The sequence below is a fragment of the Bactrocera neohumeralis genome, unplaced genomic scaffold (assembly GCF_024586455.1).
Source record: "Bactrocera neohumeralis isolate Rockhampton unplaced genomic scaffold, APGP_CSIRO_Bneo_wtdbg2-racon-allhic-juicebox.fasta_v2 cluster10, whole genome shotgun sequence".
NCBI lineage: Eukaryota > Metazoa > Arthropoda > Insecta > Diptera > Tephritidae > Bactrocera > Bactrocera neohumeralis.
In genome coordinates, this window is record NW_026089623.1 from 16,397,799 (window position 1) to 16,413,227 (window position 15,429).

Genomic DNA, 15,429 nt, shown 5'->3' on the forward strand with positions numbered 1-15,429 from the left:
CTAACGTGCCCGGCGTTGACGCTTGTTAAAGCTGGTACGGCGATGTAGACGGCGTTGATGAAAACGGGTGAAATTAGCGTGCCCGGCGTTGACGCTTGATGAAGTCGGCACGGCGGTGATGAAAACGGGTGAAACTAACGTGCCCGGCGTTGACGCTTGTTAAAGCTGGTACGGCGATGTAGACGGCGTTGATGAAAACGGGTGAAATTAGCGTGCCCGGCGTTGACGCTTGATGAAGTCGGCACGGCGGTGATGAAAACGGGTGAAACTAACGTGCCCGGCGTTGACGCTTGTTAAAGCTGGTACGGCGAAGTAGACGGCGTTGATGAAAACGGGTGAAATTAGCGTGCCCGGCGTTGACGCTTGATGAAGTCGGCACGGCGGTGATGAAAACGGGTGAAACTAACGTGCCCGGCGTTGACGCTTGCTAAAGCTGGCACGGTGATGTATCCGGCGGTGATGATGGTCCTTCGGCTTCGCGCTGCCTATTGCTGCCGATTGCTGGGCGACCGTCCTCGCTGGCGAGCTGGAGAAAAAAAGGGCCCGTTCGGTGTGAAGTGCTTGCTTATATAGCAGCATAGCGCAGCTTTCGTCACCGTAGCGAGGTAAGTTGTATGCGTATGGTGCGTTAGTACGTATGGTGGAAAGCTCTAGCAGCTTTCATCATCGTAGTGAGGTGAGTTGGGTGCGTAGTCAATGCGGTGAAGTTTAGTACGTATGGTGGTATGGTGAAGGTACATGATGTACTGTGGAGCGAAGTTGACGTAAATTATTGTAAGGTGGTAAAAGCCACGTTACAGTCCCCCCCTCACTTCGGACAATGATACTTCGCTGGCGGCCGGTGGAAGGAGCGGTTTCGATCTCCCACGATGGTTCGGCTGGAGGCTGGCTGGCTGTCCTGGTTGGCGTGTGCCGTGAACGGGGAGCGGGTGTGAAACCTTTATTTAATAGAAAATTCTTAATTTATGGTACAAGGAGCCTTATACTACGATTATGCGTACTTACAACTAGTGATCTCTATATATTATTCATAAGCTGATACTCAAACTAATACAATTAAAATTCATTGGCCTAGTCGTACAAATTCTTACATTGCTCCTTAAACTAATACACTTCAAATTCCGCTGTGCAATCGTATAAATGTAGGACGCATCGTCTATGGTTGCGTTACATTGGTGCTAGGTGGCTCGGAGTTAGAGTCCGTAGGCTCGGTAGAGATCGCGCTAGCGGCTACTCAAGTTTAGTATTCGGTTGGCAGCTGCTTTAGATCTTGCAGATGCACATGAATGGTACGCCCACCTGGTGCGTTCGGATTCGCAAGTTCAACTGTATTGGTCGACTTGAATTTTCTGACGATATATGGGCCAGAATACTTCGGAGCAAGCTTCTGTGCAAAATTGTTTACTGCGGAAGAGAGCGGATGATCTCTTTTGAGTACTTTCTCGCCGATAAGTGGCTTCCATGGTCGTCTGCGCAAATCGTAGTATCTCTTCTGGCGTTTTGCTGCGGTAGACAAGTTGCGAGAAACTTCTTGCCAAAGCTCGGTGAGTGTCGGCACGGTGGTGGCTTCTTCGTCGGGCACGTTCCCTTCTTTGCGGATTTGTTTCGGTGTAGCTGGTGTGTACCCGAAGTTTATCTCAGCTGCTGATGTTTTTGTTGAGTCGTGTTGTGATGTATTTATCGCGAAAGCTATTTCGGCTAGTTGGTGGTCCCAGGTCCGATGATCGGCCTTTGCTCGTTGGGCGATCATAGTTTTCACGACTCTGTTGGTGCGCTCGGTTGGGTTCTCGTGTGGAGCGTAAATGGCGGTGAAACGATGTTGAATTCCGTGGCTCTCCAGGAACTGTGTGAGCGGCTTGCCGGTGAATTGCTTCCCGTTGTCGGTAAGGAATACGTCAGGGCAACCAAACCGGTATATCACGCGCTCTCGTAGCGCCTTTATAACGCTGGCGGTGGTTGCATTCCGGACTGGCATGAGCTCCACCACTTGGAGAACTTATCCGTGAGCACTAGCAAGCATGTGTTGCCATTTGTTGAACGTGGTAGTGGGCCTACAAAATCCGCCGTTACAACTTCCCACGGTCGTGAGCATTGCATGGTGGCCATCATCCCGGCAGGTCGGCGTTGGTCTACCTTATATTCGGCACATTGTTGGCATCGACGAACATATCTGAGTGCATCCCTATGCATCCCAGGCCAATAATACCCTTCTTGTGTGCGTTTGAGTGTTTTGTGTACACCCATGTGACCGCCGGTACTAGCGTCGTGATTTTCTCTCAGGACCTCGAGTCGACGGTGCTCCGGTACGCATAGTTTCCAGCGTGGTGACCTGGATAGCGTATTGCGTGGGGCGATGTGCCGAAAGAGCCGGCCATCGATAAGTTGGTAATCGGGATGTTTCTTTGGTTGATCGTGTACCTGGCGCGTACGTCTTTCATACCATCTATCCGGTTGATCATGGACGGCATGCAAAAGTTCCGCATTGCCTTCTTGGTCTTTCAGTGGGCATCTGGATAGCGCGTCGGCGACTACGTTGAGGGTACCTTTGCGATACTCGATGTCGAAGTCAAACTGTTGTAGCTCTAGGGCCCACCTTGCGAGTCTTCCGGACGGGTTCTGCAGGGTGTGAAGCCATTTAAGCGAATGATGGTCGGTGATTACGGTGAAATGATAGCCCTCCAGGTATGGTCGCATTTTCCTTATACCCCACAATACGGCTAGGCACTCCTGTTCGGTGGCAGAGTATCGCTTCTCCAACTCTGTCAAGCTGCGACTGGCGTATGCTACAACCCGTTCTTGGTCCGAATGGCGTTGAAATAGTACCACGCCTAGTCCTTCTCCGCTGGCGTCAGTCTGCAGGCAGAAAGGCCTCTCGAAGTCAGGGCAGCCCAGGATGGGTGCACTAGTTAGTCTTTCCTTTAGCGCCTGGAATGCTTCTTCTTGTTCGGCACCCCATGACCAACGCTGGTTCTTTTTCAATAAACGGTTCAGTGGTGCTGATATTGTGGCGAAGTCTGCTACGAAACGTCGGTACCACGAGGCTGCTCCCAGGAAGCGGCGTAGTTCTCGGATGGTGGTAGGTGCTGCCATATCGCTAATGGCTGCCACCTTAGCCGGGTCGGTGTGAATACCCTCGTTGCTGACTACATGGCCCAAGTAATGGAGGCGTTGCTGCACGAACTTGCTCTTCTCAAAGTTGATCTGCATGCGGTTTTGTTGAAGGCGCGTGAACACTGCTTGCAAATAGTCCAAGTGCTCTTCGAAAGAGTTTCCCAGTACAATGATGTCGTCCAGATAGGCGAAGACCTTCGGCTGTAGTTCTGATCCCAGGACGGTGTCTAAGGCTCGCTGGAATGTTGCGGGCGCCGAATGCAGCCCAAAAGGCATCACTCGCCACTGGAATAAACCTCTCCCCGGTACGGTAAACGCGGTGTACGGGCGTGAGCGGGGGTGTAGCGGAATCTGCCAGTAGCCGTTCTTCAGGTCGATGGTCGAGATAAACCGAGCTTCCTTCAACTGGTCTAGGATTGCGTTTATTTGGGGAAGTGGGTATGCGTCTGGTATACTTGCTGCGTTAAGTTGCCGGTAGTCGATACACATTCGCCAACTTCCTTGTTTCTTTCGCACTAAGACAATGGGCGAGCTGTAAGCGCTGTTAGAGACTTCGATGCGGCCGGTTGCAATCAATTCGTTCACCTCCTGATTGATTACTCCTTGCATCGCTGGGTTGCGCGGATAATATCTCTGCTTCAGTGGGCGATCGTGTTTAAGTCGAATCACATGCTCGGCGGCTGTGCTGGGGCCGGTGATCGTCGAGAACACTGCTGCGTTTTCAGTGAGGAGCGTATTCAATTGGTGATTCTCCCTTTCTGTAAGATGTTGCCTCTCGGTTAGCATCGCGAGGTGGTCGGCAGGTGCCTGCGTGCTCAGGCGTGTAGCGGCTAGGGGTTGACCATCGATGGTGATAGTCAGGTCCCTCTTCCTCAGGAAATCCATGCCCAGGATGACAGGTTCCGACAGCGTCGGTAAAGCGGATACGAGTAGATGCGTCGTCTTCTTGCCCAGCTCGATGGTAACGGGATACATTTTCGTGCTAGGTATATACGTCCGGTTAGCTAGCTGAATGCGACGGGTCTGGCGTTTGGCTTTAATCCTGTGGTTGTCTAGATGACGCTGGAGTTCCTTACCGATGTATGTGAGCGTGGCTCCGGTGTCCACCAGGGCTTCGACCTGCATGCCCGCAATAGTGATGGGCAGATAATAACGGCCATCTTGCTTCCCTTCTGGGTGCGGAAGCGTTGCTTTGCGTGCCGCTGTGCGGGGTTCGGGCGGAGTGGCGCACACTGCCACATGTGTAGGACAAGTGCAGTCCCGCGACATGGTTCCGTCGAGTCCGCAGCGAGAGCAAAATATTCGCTGCTGGTTGCGACATTGGTGTCTTCGGTGTCCCGGCTGCTTGCATCGCCAACAAACTTTCTCGCGGCAATACTTATTACTTATCGCCGTCAAACAGTGATTGGTGTTTCTCGCTTGCCTGGTCTCCTCGCCTTTCAGCAACTCGAATTCTTCCGTTAATTCGAGTAGTTCGTCCACACTGTTGAAATCGCTCCGACGGACATATAAGCGATATTCCACCCTTAAGCCGTCATATATGCGTTCGGTGTGATCTTCATCGCGAAGTTTCGGGTGCTGGCGGATAAGCGTTTGGATAGCCAGCACATAATCCTTTGCCTTCTCTCTGGGAAATTGCTTGCGCTGGTGGATGGTTTCCTCCAGATGTGCGAGGTGACGCTTCGGTAAAAAGAACCGCTCAGCCTCGTAACGAAAGTCGTCCCACGTGTTGATGGTGTTGCGTTTTACACGAAACCATTGCAGCGCTTTGTCCTGCAGAATTTCCGGCATCGTGGCAAGAAGCTGGTTGTTTGCTATAGAGTAGCATTCCGCTAGTTCTTCGCATCGCTCTAGAAAGTCGTGTAAATTTTCGCGACCGCTGTAGCGTATGTTCCATCGCCGCACGGAGTTTATAACCTCCAAATCCGGCACTCTTGCAGCTGAGGTTATGTCGCCACGTGTTGCTACCGCTTTGCTTGGGATTCTTACCGTGGTGGTTGGAACGAGTATGGTGGCGTTATCTTCCTCCTTCATTTCCCTTTCCAAAGCTTGCACTAGGTCCTCCGTGGATTTATGGTGGCGCTTTGCACGGATGCAGGCGCTCAGCTCGCTACGGAGATCTGCTACGGTGCGTCCTTCGACAGCGATGTGGTGTCGTCTGCACTCGGTGATTAATCGGTCCTTCTTCAGCCAGTAAATCCAACTGGTCGTGTCCGTTTCAAGCGTTAGAGCCTTCATCGCTGGAGTACTGCGATGCTTATGATTGTGTGGGGGGCGCGGCGAACCTGATTCATGAGCGTTGGTGACTGTTTCATGTTTTTCACTATCACTCACAAAGTCAGGTCCCTGCTCGGGCGCCATTTGTAATGGGGTTTCGTCCATAGCTGAGGTATGCTCAGCCGCTCCAGGGTCAGCCTTGGGACCCACGAACCCTTAGCAAAAGAGAGACGAGTTTTATCCTCGTAAAGTTATATCCACGCCCCCACTCCTTATGCGGACAGCCAGACCAGCGCGATGGAAATAAACGGGATTGATGAGTCAGGCGGTGACGCTTGTTGAAACTGGCACGGCGACGGAAATAAACGGAATCTATGAGCCAGGTGTTGACGCTTGATGAAGTCGGCACGGCGGTGATGAAAACGGGTGAAACTAACGTGCCCGGCGTTGACGCTTGTTAAAGCTGGTACGGCGATGTAGACGGCGTTGATGAAAACGGGTGAAATTAGCGTGCCCGGCGTTGACGCTTGATGAAGTCGGCACGGCGGTGATGAAAACGGGTGAAACTAACGTGCCCGGCGTTGACGCTTGTTAAAGCTGGTACGGCGATGTAGACGGCGTTGATGAAAACGGGTGAAATTAGCGTGCCCGGCGTTGACGCTTGATGAAGTCGGCACGGCGGTGATGAAAACGGGTGAAACTAACGTGCCCGGCGTTGACGCTTGTTAAAGCTGGTACGGCGATGTAGACGGCGTTGATGAAAACGGGTGAAATTAGCGTGCCCGGCGTTGACGCTTGATGAAGTCGGCACGGCGGTGATGAAAACGGGTGAAACTAACGTGCCCGGCGTTGACGCTTGTTAAAGCTGGTACGGCGAAGTAGACGGCGTTGATGAAAACGGGTGAAATTAGCGTGCCCGGCGTTGACGCTTGATGAAGTCGGCACGGCGGTGATGAAAACGGGTGAAACTAACGTGCCAGGCGTTGGCGCTTGTTAAAGCTGGCACGGTGGTGTATACGGCGGTGATGAAAACGGGTGTATACGGCGGCAATGGTCCTTCGGCTTCGCGCTGCCTATTGCTGCTGGGCGACCGTCCTCGCTGGCGAGCTGGAGAAAAAAAAGGGCCCGTTCGGTGTGAAGTGCTTGCTTATATAGCAGCATAGCGCAGCTTTCGTCACCGTAGCGAGGTAAGTTGTATGCGTGTGGTGCGTTAGTACGTATGGTGGAAAGCTCTAGCAGCTTTCATCATCGTAGGGAGGTGAGTTGGGTGCGTAGTCAATGCGGTGAAGTTTAGTACGTATGGTGGTATGGTGAAGGTACATGATGTACTGTGGAGCGAAGTTGACGTAAATTATTGTAAGGTGGTAAAAGCCACGTTACAACTGGATTGGGTAGGTTTTAACGCAATTGGAATGACTGGAACGGACAGATTGGAAGTATACCAAAAATAAATGTGAACGGAAGAATTTGTTGCCGCCCTTCAAGATCGCTAATAAAACATATAAAACAATGATTTAAATATGTTTCATGAAACGTTTTGCAATTTGATGCATAGTAGAATAAATTTTCAATTACAAATGATTAAAAACTTTTATTAGTTGAGGAGTAACAGGCTTAATTCCAAAGCTGTTAAGTAATGATTACTAATCATAATAATTAGTAATTAGATTTTTTTTTGAAAGGTGAAGTAATGATTATATTACGATTATTTTCAGATTCGGACGATTACTAATTGATTACGATTACAGATAATCGGAAAATAGTTAAGATTAATACAAATTTCGAAAAAATAATCAAAAATAATAAAAAGTAAGCGAAAAATAATTTGACTACTTTCGAAGATTACTTTTGATTGTTTTTGATTATTATTTTTTTTTCTTTGCGAAATTATGGCACTAGTGTTTCATGTTAGTTGTTTTTTTTTCACTTTTTGTTATTACTACTGATGTTCATCGATTTGATAATTGAAAACCTGTTGCATTCTTCTTGATTCTGCATTTTGTATAAAGTAAATATTTCTTTTGCGTATATTTTTTTGTGAGTGTTATGTTACACTTTACATACTTGTTATCAGGGTTGGGCATAGCACACTAAAAAATAAGTACAATAAGGTTTCTACTTCTTCAGTGGTAGTTAAACAGCAAAATCCATTATCACTGAAAATTTAGTGATAGTGGAAAAAATGTCATTATCACTAAACCTTTATTCATATTGAAAAACAAATTGCACTACCATTAAAGGTTTAGTAATAGTGAACACCTTTATTTATAATGAACATTTTTCAGTAACATAACACTGTTTCTTAAAGAATAAAAATAATACTACGTATGTATATGTGAGGATGGAGTCATGTGTAGAAGTTCACGCAAGTGAGGAAAGTTCTCTGATCGCCATTCACTTGGGAGTGGCTAGAACCGATTCTTTTACACATGACTCAAGCAGCTCACTACTTCCGGTCTTTGACCAAGTATCCTCTGGGTAGCCTAAGAACATCCGTTCGAAGGCGAGCTAAAGTGAGAAGGCGAAACATCCCCTGCATAGGGTTGTGCGCTGGGTTTGGGACCCGCCACGTAAAAAGCCTACCCCAATGAAAAATGACAAACAGCCTCGGATGAGAAACCCCTCTTTTGATGACGACCATGGCAAACGAAATAAGGACTACGAATTGAGGGCATGCACCTGGAATGTCCGGTCCCTTAATTGGGAAGGTGCCGCTGCCCAGCTGGTTGATGTCCTCGTGAAAATAAAGGCTGACATCACCGCCGTCCAAGAAATGCGATGGACGGGACAAGGACAGAGAGGGAAACGGTCAAAATTCTAAAATTAAAATTCTGAAGTCGAAATTCCGGAATCAAAATTCTGGGTCGACAAAATTCTGGAAATCGGAATTCCGCAATTCCTTCGTCTTTTTTTGGCTGCGTTTCAAAAATCTGGTTTTTCATAATTCCGGAATTTACGTTTTCCAGAATTAATTTTTTCCCCAAAATTTTAGCCAAATCGTGTATCTTATATAAATTTGCTTATACATACATAATAATATAACATAAACAAAACATAACCTCCAAAATTCAAACATGTTTATCGGAAAGACAAAAAACAACATTATTAACAAATAAAGATCAAATAGATACTACATTAATGGATCATGAGATGTTCATTTTTTTTTTTCGTATAACATGTTCACAGCCATCGAATTGTGTGACAATACGCACGGTACATTTGTTTTTAATTCGTTCAGAACAAGTCCAGATAAATGTTTTCTTATTTTTTCGTTCCAAATACATAGAAGAAGTAGCCGTCGACGTTTAACATGTCTTTTCCTTTATTGAACTTCACCACAGTTATATTTTCCATCATTTCACAAAAATATTTAGCACGTTTTTATTAATGAAAATGCAGTAAACTAAATCATTATGGTAGTACAAAAAAGTAAATGAACAACCACAAACAAAGAAATAACAATAACAAATACAATCATGCAATTGTAAAAAACTACTTACTAGGCAATAAAACATATGAATTTTGCCCATTCTGTAATTAATGATTAAAAATGTGCGCACTTTTTTGTTATCAACACGCATTTTTAATCATTAATTACAGAATTTTGACATTCAGAATTTTGCAATTTAGAATTTCGTTATCCAGAATTTTGAATTCCAGAATATTGACTTCCATAACTTTGATTCCCGGTGTTCCGACTTCCGGAATTAAGAATGCAGAATTTCCAAAAAAGCAGAATTTTGACCCCAACCCGGACAGAGACGAGTAGGTCCTTGCGGCATTTACTACAGTGGCCATATAAAGGAGCGCAAGTTTGGTGTGGGATTCGTGGTGGGAGAGAGACTCCGTCGCCGAGTACTATCATTCACTCCGGTGAATGAACGTCTAGCCACAATCCGCATCAAAGCGAGGCTCTTCAACATATCGCTGATCTGCGCCCACGCCCCGACGGAAGAGAAGGACGAGGTGACCAAAGATGCCTTTTATGAGTGCTTGGAACGCACTTATGAGAGATGCCCCGCCACGATGTCAAAATCGTGCTTGGCGACTTTAACGCCAGGGTGGGCAAGGAAGGTATCTTTGGCACTACGGTCGGTAAATTCAGCTTCCACGAGGAAACATCCCCAACTGGGTTGAGGCTGATCGACTGCCGAACGATTTTCTACTCGGCTTGCACTCCTGCTCTCTGAGAGCACTCATCAACAACTTGGTATTAGGGAACTGTGGGACGGCATTTCAAACTCCTTACGTACAGCTGCATCCGAAACCATTGGTTTTCGGAAAGTGCAAAAGAACAACTGGTACGACGAGGAGTGCCGCGTCGCAGCGGAGAGAAAACAGGCTGCCTACCTCGCAACGTTACGATCGACCACAACACGTGCGGGATGGGATAGATACCGAGAGTTGAAGAGGGAAGCGAGACGCATTTGCAGACAGAAAAAGAAAGAGGCCGAAATGCGTGAATATGAAGAGCTTGATAAGCTGGCCGACAGGGGTAATGCTCGAAAATTCTACGAAAAAAAGCGGCGGCTTACAGAAGGTTTCAAGACCGGAGCATACTCTTGTAGAACCCCCAAAGGTGATCCAGTCACTGATGCCCAGAGCATACTTAAATTATGGAGGGAACACTTCTCCAGCCTGCTGAATGGCAGTGAACGCACAACACCAGGAGAAGGAGAACCCGATTCCCCAATTGATGACGATGGAGCAGACGTTCCATTACCCGACCATGAAGAAGTTCGAATAGAAATTACTCGCCTGAAGAACAACAAAGCGGCGGGGGCCGATGGATTGCCGGCCGAGCTATTCAAACACGGCGGCGAAGAGCTGATAAGGAGCATGCATCAGCTTCTTTGTAAAATATGGTCGGACGAAAGCATGCCCAACGATTGGAATTTAAGTGTGCTATGCCCAATCCATAAAAAAGGAGATCCCACAATCTGCGCCAACTACCGTGGGATTAGCCTCCTCAACATCGCATATAAAGTTCTACCGAGCGTATTGTGTTAAAGATTAAAACCCAGCGTCAGCAAATTGATTGGACCTTATCAGTGTGGCTTTAGACCTGGAAAATCAACAACCGACCAGATATTCACCATGCACCAAATCTTGGAAAAGACCCGTGAAAGGAGAATCGACACACACCACCTCTTCGTCGATTTCAAAGCTGCTTTCGACAGCACGAAAAGGAACTGCCTCTATGCCGCGATGTCTGAATTTGGTATCCCCGCAAAACTAATACGGCTGTGTAAACTGACGCTGAGCAACACGAAAAGCTCCGTCAGAATTGGGAAGGACCTCTTCGAGCCGTTCGATACCAAACGAGGTTTCAGACAAGGCGATTCCCTATCGTGTGACTTTTTCAACCTGCTTCTGGAGAAAATAGTTCGAGCTTAATAGAGAAGGTACCATCTTCTATAAGAGTGTACAGCTGCTGGCGTATGCTGATGATATTGATATCATCGGCCTTAACACCCGCGCCGTTAGTTCTGCTTTCTCCAGACTAGACAAGGAAGCAAAACAAATGGGTCTGGCAGTGAACGAGGGCAAGACGAAATATCTTCTGTCATCAAACAAACAGTCGTCGCACTCGCGACTTGGCTCGCACGTCACTGTTGACAGTCATAACTTTGAAGTTGTAGATAATTTCGTCTATCTTGGAACCAGTATTAACACCACCAACAATGTCAGCCTGGAAATCCAACGCAGGATAACTCTTGCCAACAGGTGCTACTTCGGACTGAGTAGGCAATTGAAAAGTAAAGTCCTCTCTCGACGAACAAAAGCCAAACTCTGTAAGTCGCTCATAATTCCCGTCCTGCTATATGGTGCAGAGGCTTGGACGATGTCAACAACTGATGAGTCGACGTTGCGAGTTTTCGAGAGAAAAGTTCTGCGAAAGATTTATGGTCCTTTGCGCGTTGGCCACGGCGAATATCGCATTCGATGGAACGATGAGCTGTACGAGATATACGACGACATTGACATAGTTCAGCGAATTAAAAGACAGCGGCTACGCTGGCTAGGTCATGTTGTCCGAATGGACGAAAACACTCCAGCTCTGAAAGTATTCGACGCTGTACCCTCCGAGGGAAGCAGAGTGAGAGGAAGACCTCCACTCCTTTAAAAGGACCAGGATAATAAGGACCTGGCTTCGCTTGGAATATCCAATTGGCGCCACGTAGCGAAAAGGAGAAACGACTGGCGCGCTGTTGTTAACTCGGCTATAATCGCATAAGCGGTGTCTACGCCAATTAAGAAGAAGAAGTATGTATATGTGAAGCTGAAGCAGTATGAGGAAATGTATTCAAAATAAACCATATATTTGAGTAGAGACTTCTAATTATGCCGGACTAAAATTAGGCAAAAATAATTTATTTCTAATTTGCTTTCTTTAATACCAACATTTCAAAAGTACGGTCAGTGAGATTTTGTTTGCCATCGATTGACAATTCCAAAAATAGTATCTACTCACTTAAATATTGCATTACAGTTACTCAAATGGGAGTATTCACTTAAATATTGCATTTCAATAACTCCAATTTAGTAACATTAGTTCAATTTTACAAACAAACTTACAAACTAACACTTAACTTAGGCATGCTTACGTATCGTCGGCTTAGCTTTTCCTTATAAGCTAGAGATATTGCACACATACATATGTATGTAACATATGTACCTTTGCTAGCATAAGTGCTCATTAGAATTTTGCCACTTTGTTTTGTAACTCTTTTGCTTGAATGTACTTACAGTGGAAAACCGAGAACATATTTGCTTTCTTGAGGTATTAGCATTGATTTTCATGATACATTTTTTTCGATAGGTTTTTTGAAAGTTTGATGTTGATTCTTTATTATACTTACTAGCATTGAATGGACTATAAAACTGCATACCCGAAAATATTATAAACGGTCTTATTAAAGTCTTTGAAATTTGTACGAAAATTTTGTAAGTGGTCATAAATTTTGTATACAGTTTTAAACTGTAAATCATATGACATTTTTTAGAGGATGAACTACATTTTTATAAAAATCTATCCAGAAAATTGTATCGTAAAAAAAAATTGCTAATGTCTCAAAAAGGCAAACATGCGTTCCTTTCTGCTCCCCAGTGTGCATTTGAACATTCATACAAACATATGTACTACATAATAACTAACTCGCTTTACTACTGAGCTGCGTTGTAATTTTAAGAGTGCCAAATCAAGTAGCAAGACACCAAGAAATCACGTTTTAATTCATAAAGAAGGGTGTGAGTTTAACTAGCAAAAGGAAAACATTAATTGTGAACTATTGTAATTGTGAGTATTAAACATAATTGTTGTTAACTTTTAATAATAAAATTTATTTTTAGGTCTAAATGTCTGTTCATGTTTCCGAAACCGATTTTTCTGCAGACGACAGTATTGAAGATCTGGACTTTAATACTACTGGAAGTAAACGAAAGAGTTCATTAAGTACGGAATCAGGACCGGCCCTAAAAGAAGTCTGTGTGAATTCACAAAAAATTATTTTCAAAGAAGAATTTTACACAGAAGTGGAAAAAGTTAGTTTCAAAGTTTTTAAATTAAAGCACACTATGAATTTATAATTTTTATTGTTAGATTTCCGATAAGACAACTTGTGCTAAGTGCGTTGCATGTCATCGAGTGATTAGAGGAAGCGGTGAAGTGACTTCAAATTTCATCAAACATTTGCAAGTCAAGCATAGTGAATGTTTTAGAACATACAAAAGTTATAAAACAGGTAGCCCTTTTGGCGGTAACATGCAATCTGAGTTCGATGGTAAACTGTTACATGCAATGATTGATTGTTTATTTCCCCTTTCCATTCTGGAAAAGAAATCCTTTATAGATCTTTTTCAAAGTACAGGTATGAAGGTGATGTAGGCAAACAGCGGCTAAGAAATTGGAAACAAAATATACCATCATGATGGAAAATGTAAAAGAAAACATGGTTTGCTCTAAATATTTTTGTACTACAGCAGATGTTTAGTCTGGAAATCATAGAAGCTTCCTTGGATATACGTGTCATTGGCTTACAGACAATTTCGAACGCAAATCGGCAGCTTTGGCATGTAGAAGAATTTGTAAAGCACACACCGCGGAAAATATTGCGCAGATGATTACTGAAATCAACACTGCCTTTGGTTTGAACAGCTCAAACATTGTCTTGACCATTACGGACAACGGTTCAAATTTTGTAAAAGCGTTCAGAGATTATGGTGTGGGAAATGACTTTTTCGAAGATGAAATTAATGACGAAATGCCAGTCTTTGATAATGAGAGTTTGTTGCCCACACATCAGAGATGTTGCAGCCATACTCTGAATTTGCTTGCTTCAACCGACTTCGATAAAATTTTAAAAACTGAGCAGCCACTGTATATCCAGCATAAGATGGTAAGTCGCAGAACAAATTATTATTTTGCATTAAAAAAATAATCGTTGAAGTTGAAAAAATGTAACGAAACATTTTTATTTTTAATGCAATAGAAAACGTTTTGTAATTGTGAAAATGTGTTTAATGTTAATTTTTTTAGACATTCGATAAATGCTACAACTTTTGGAAGAAGTGCAAGTGGCCAAAGTCTCGGAAATAATTGAAGGGCACCTGGGATCATCGTTGGTTTTGCCCGTTGTTACTCGTTGGAACTCATTGCATGACTCAGTTAAAAAACCACTTTGCTACAAACAAAAATTAAATAATCTGTGTGATAAGTTGACTTTGCCACAGTTTGCTGCAAGAGACATACAGTACCTGGAAATGTACAATTTGGTAATGGAACCAATTGTAAAGGACTTTCTTCAAGGAGAAAGCAACATTAATTATGGTATTTTCATATTTTGGTGCTTTAAAATATAAATTTATATTAATATTATTACAGGATTTTTAATACCAACTCTTGTGACACTGAGCAATAGGCTGCATAAGTTATGCAGATCCCAGGAATTGCAACAGTTATCATCTCTTATTTTAAAAATGGAACAGAGGTTAAGAGAAAGGTTCCAACCATATTTCATGTTGAAGCCTGAGGCAAATATTGATAACTCAAAGCATCAAAATGAAATGGGTCATGGTGTTGCTGAGATTAAATCCGTAATTGCCAGAATTAACTGTCGAAAATATAACCAGCAGAGTTTTAGAAACACTTTACAGGTTTTACGCCAAAAATTGTAAAACATTTAATTTTGAAAGGCAAATTAATAATGTGTCGACTATGCCCGATTTTTTTGATTTCAGTGATGATGGTGAGCTTATGCGTACATTTATTTTGTTTTTCATTTTAAAGATTTGACTTTGCAGATGATGAAATTGAAGTTAGTTCTTCTCCACAAGAACAGATTAAATTTGATCAACGATGGTAATAAAACAGCAGTTCTTCAGCTATTTAAATGACAATGCAAGTGCTGACGAGATTTACCAAAAATATGATTTATTAAGGGAGGCATTTATTTTTTTAACACGCCCTTAACGTCTTCAGCTCCAGTTGAACGACTGTTTTCATTTGCCGGGATCGTCAACAGTCCAAGGCGGCAATCATTGTTTGATTTTTCTTTTGAAAAATTAGTTGTAATGAAGGCCAATTGTAAATATATGTAAATTATAAAACTGTTTTTTTGTGAATTGAATGTATTTATTTTCTTTATTATTTTTCCACGATTTTTTTCTATTTTTTTTATAAAATGATGAGCTTTCAAATTTTTTTAAAAATAATCGAAAATAATCAAAAATAATCCTTGAAAGTAGCCAATTACTTTTTTGATTATTTTTGATTATTTTCTCGTAATCCTAACTAATCTTACTTATTTTTGGATTATTTGTAATCATAATTAATTAATAATCAGGAATTGTTAAAAAGAGAATTATGTAATCAATACCATTCCTTTTCAAATTTAATCTAATTGATTACTAATCGTAATCCAAATTTAACAGCAATGCATAATTCACTTTATTAAATATTGAAAAATCAAAAGTCAGTTGTTTTAATATACCATAAAGTCATAAAAAAGGATTTAAGTAGTTTCGCCATATATTAAAATTTCAGTATACAAGTATAATAATTTGCAATCGTAATAAATGTGGGGTTTTGTAATTAAAATG

At 43.4% G+C, this 15,429-nt stretch overlaps 2 long non-coding RNA genes across 3 annotated transcripts; both read left to right on the plus strand.

Moving 5' to 3' along the window:
- Positions 1-186: 186 nt before the first annotated feature.
- On the plus strand, positions 187-6,054 carry LOC126765436 (uncharacterized). Of its 2 annotated transcripts, XR_007668390.1 has the most exons (4): positions 187-273; positions 346-407; positions 5,838-5,899; positions 5,972-6,054. It is a non-coding gene; the product is annotated as an uncharacterized LOC126765436 (long non-coding RNA). The 2 variants fall into 2 exon arrangements; XR_007668391.1 differs by lacking the exon at positions 346-407.
- A 5,447-nt stretch (positions 6,055-11,501) lies between these two features.
- Positions 11,502-14,957, plus strand: LOC126765430 (uncharacterized). Its single transcript, XR_007668383.1, has 6 exons — positions 11,502-12,628; positions 12,682-12,873; positions 12,932-13,727; positions 13,868-14,158; positions 14,213-14,576; positions 14,632-14,957. It is a non-coding gene; the product is annotated as an uncharacterized LOC126765430 (long non-coding RNA).
- Positions 14,958-15,429: the final 472 nt, after the last annotated feature.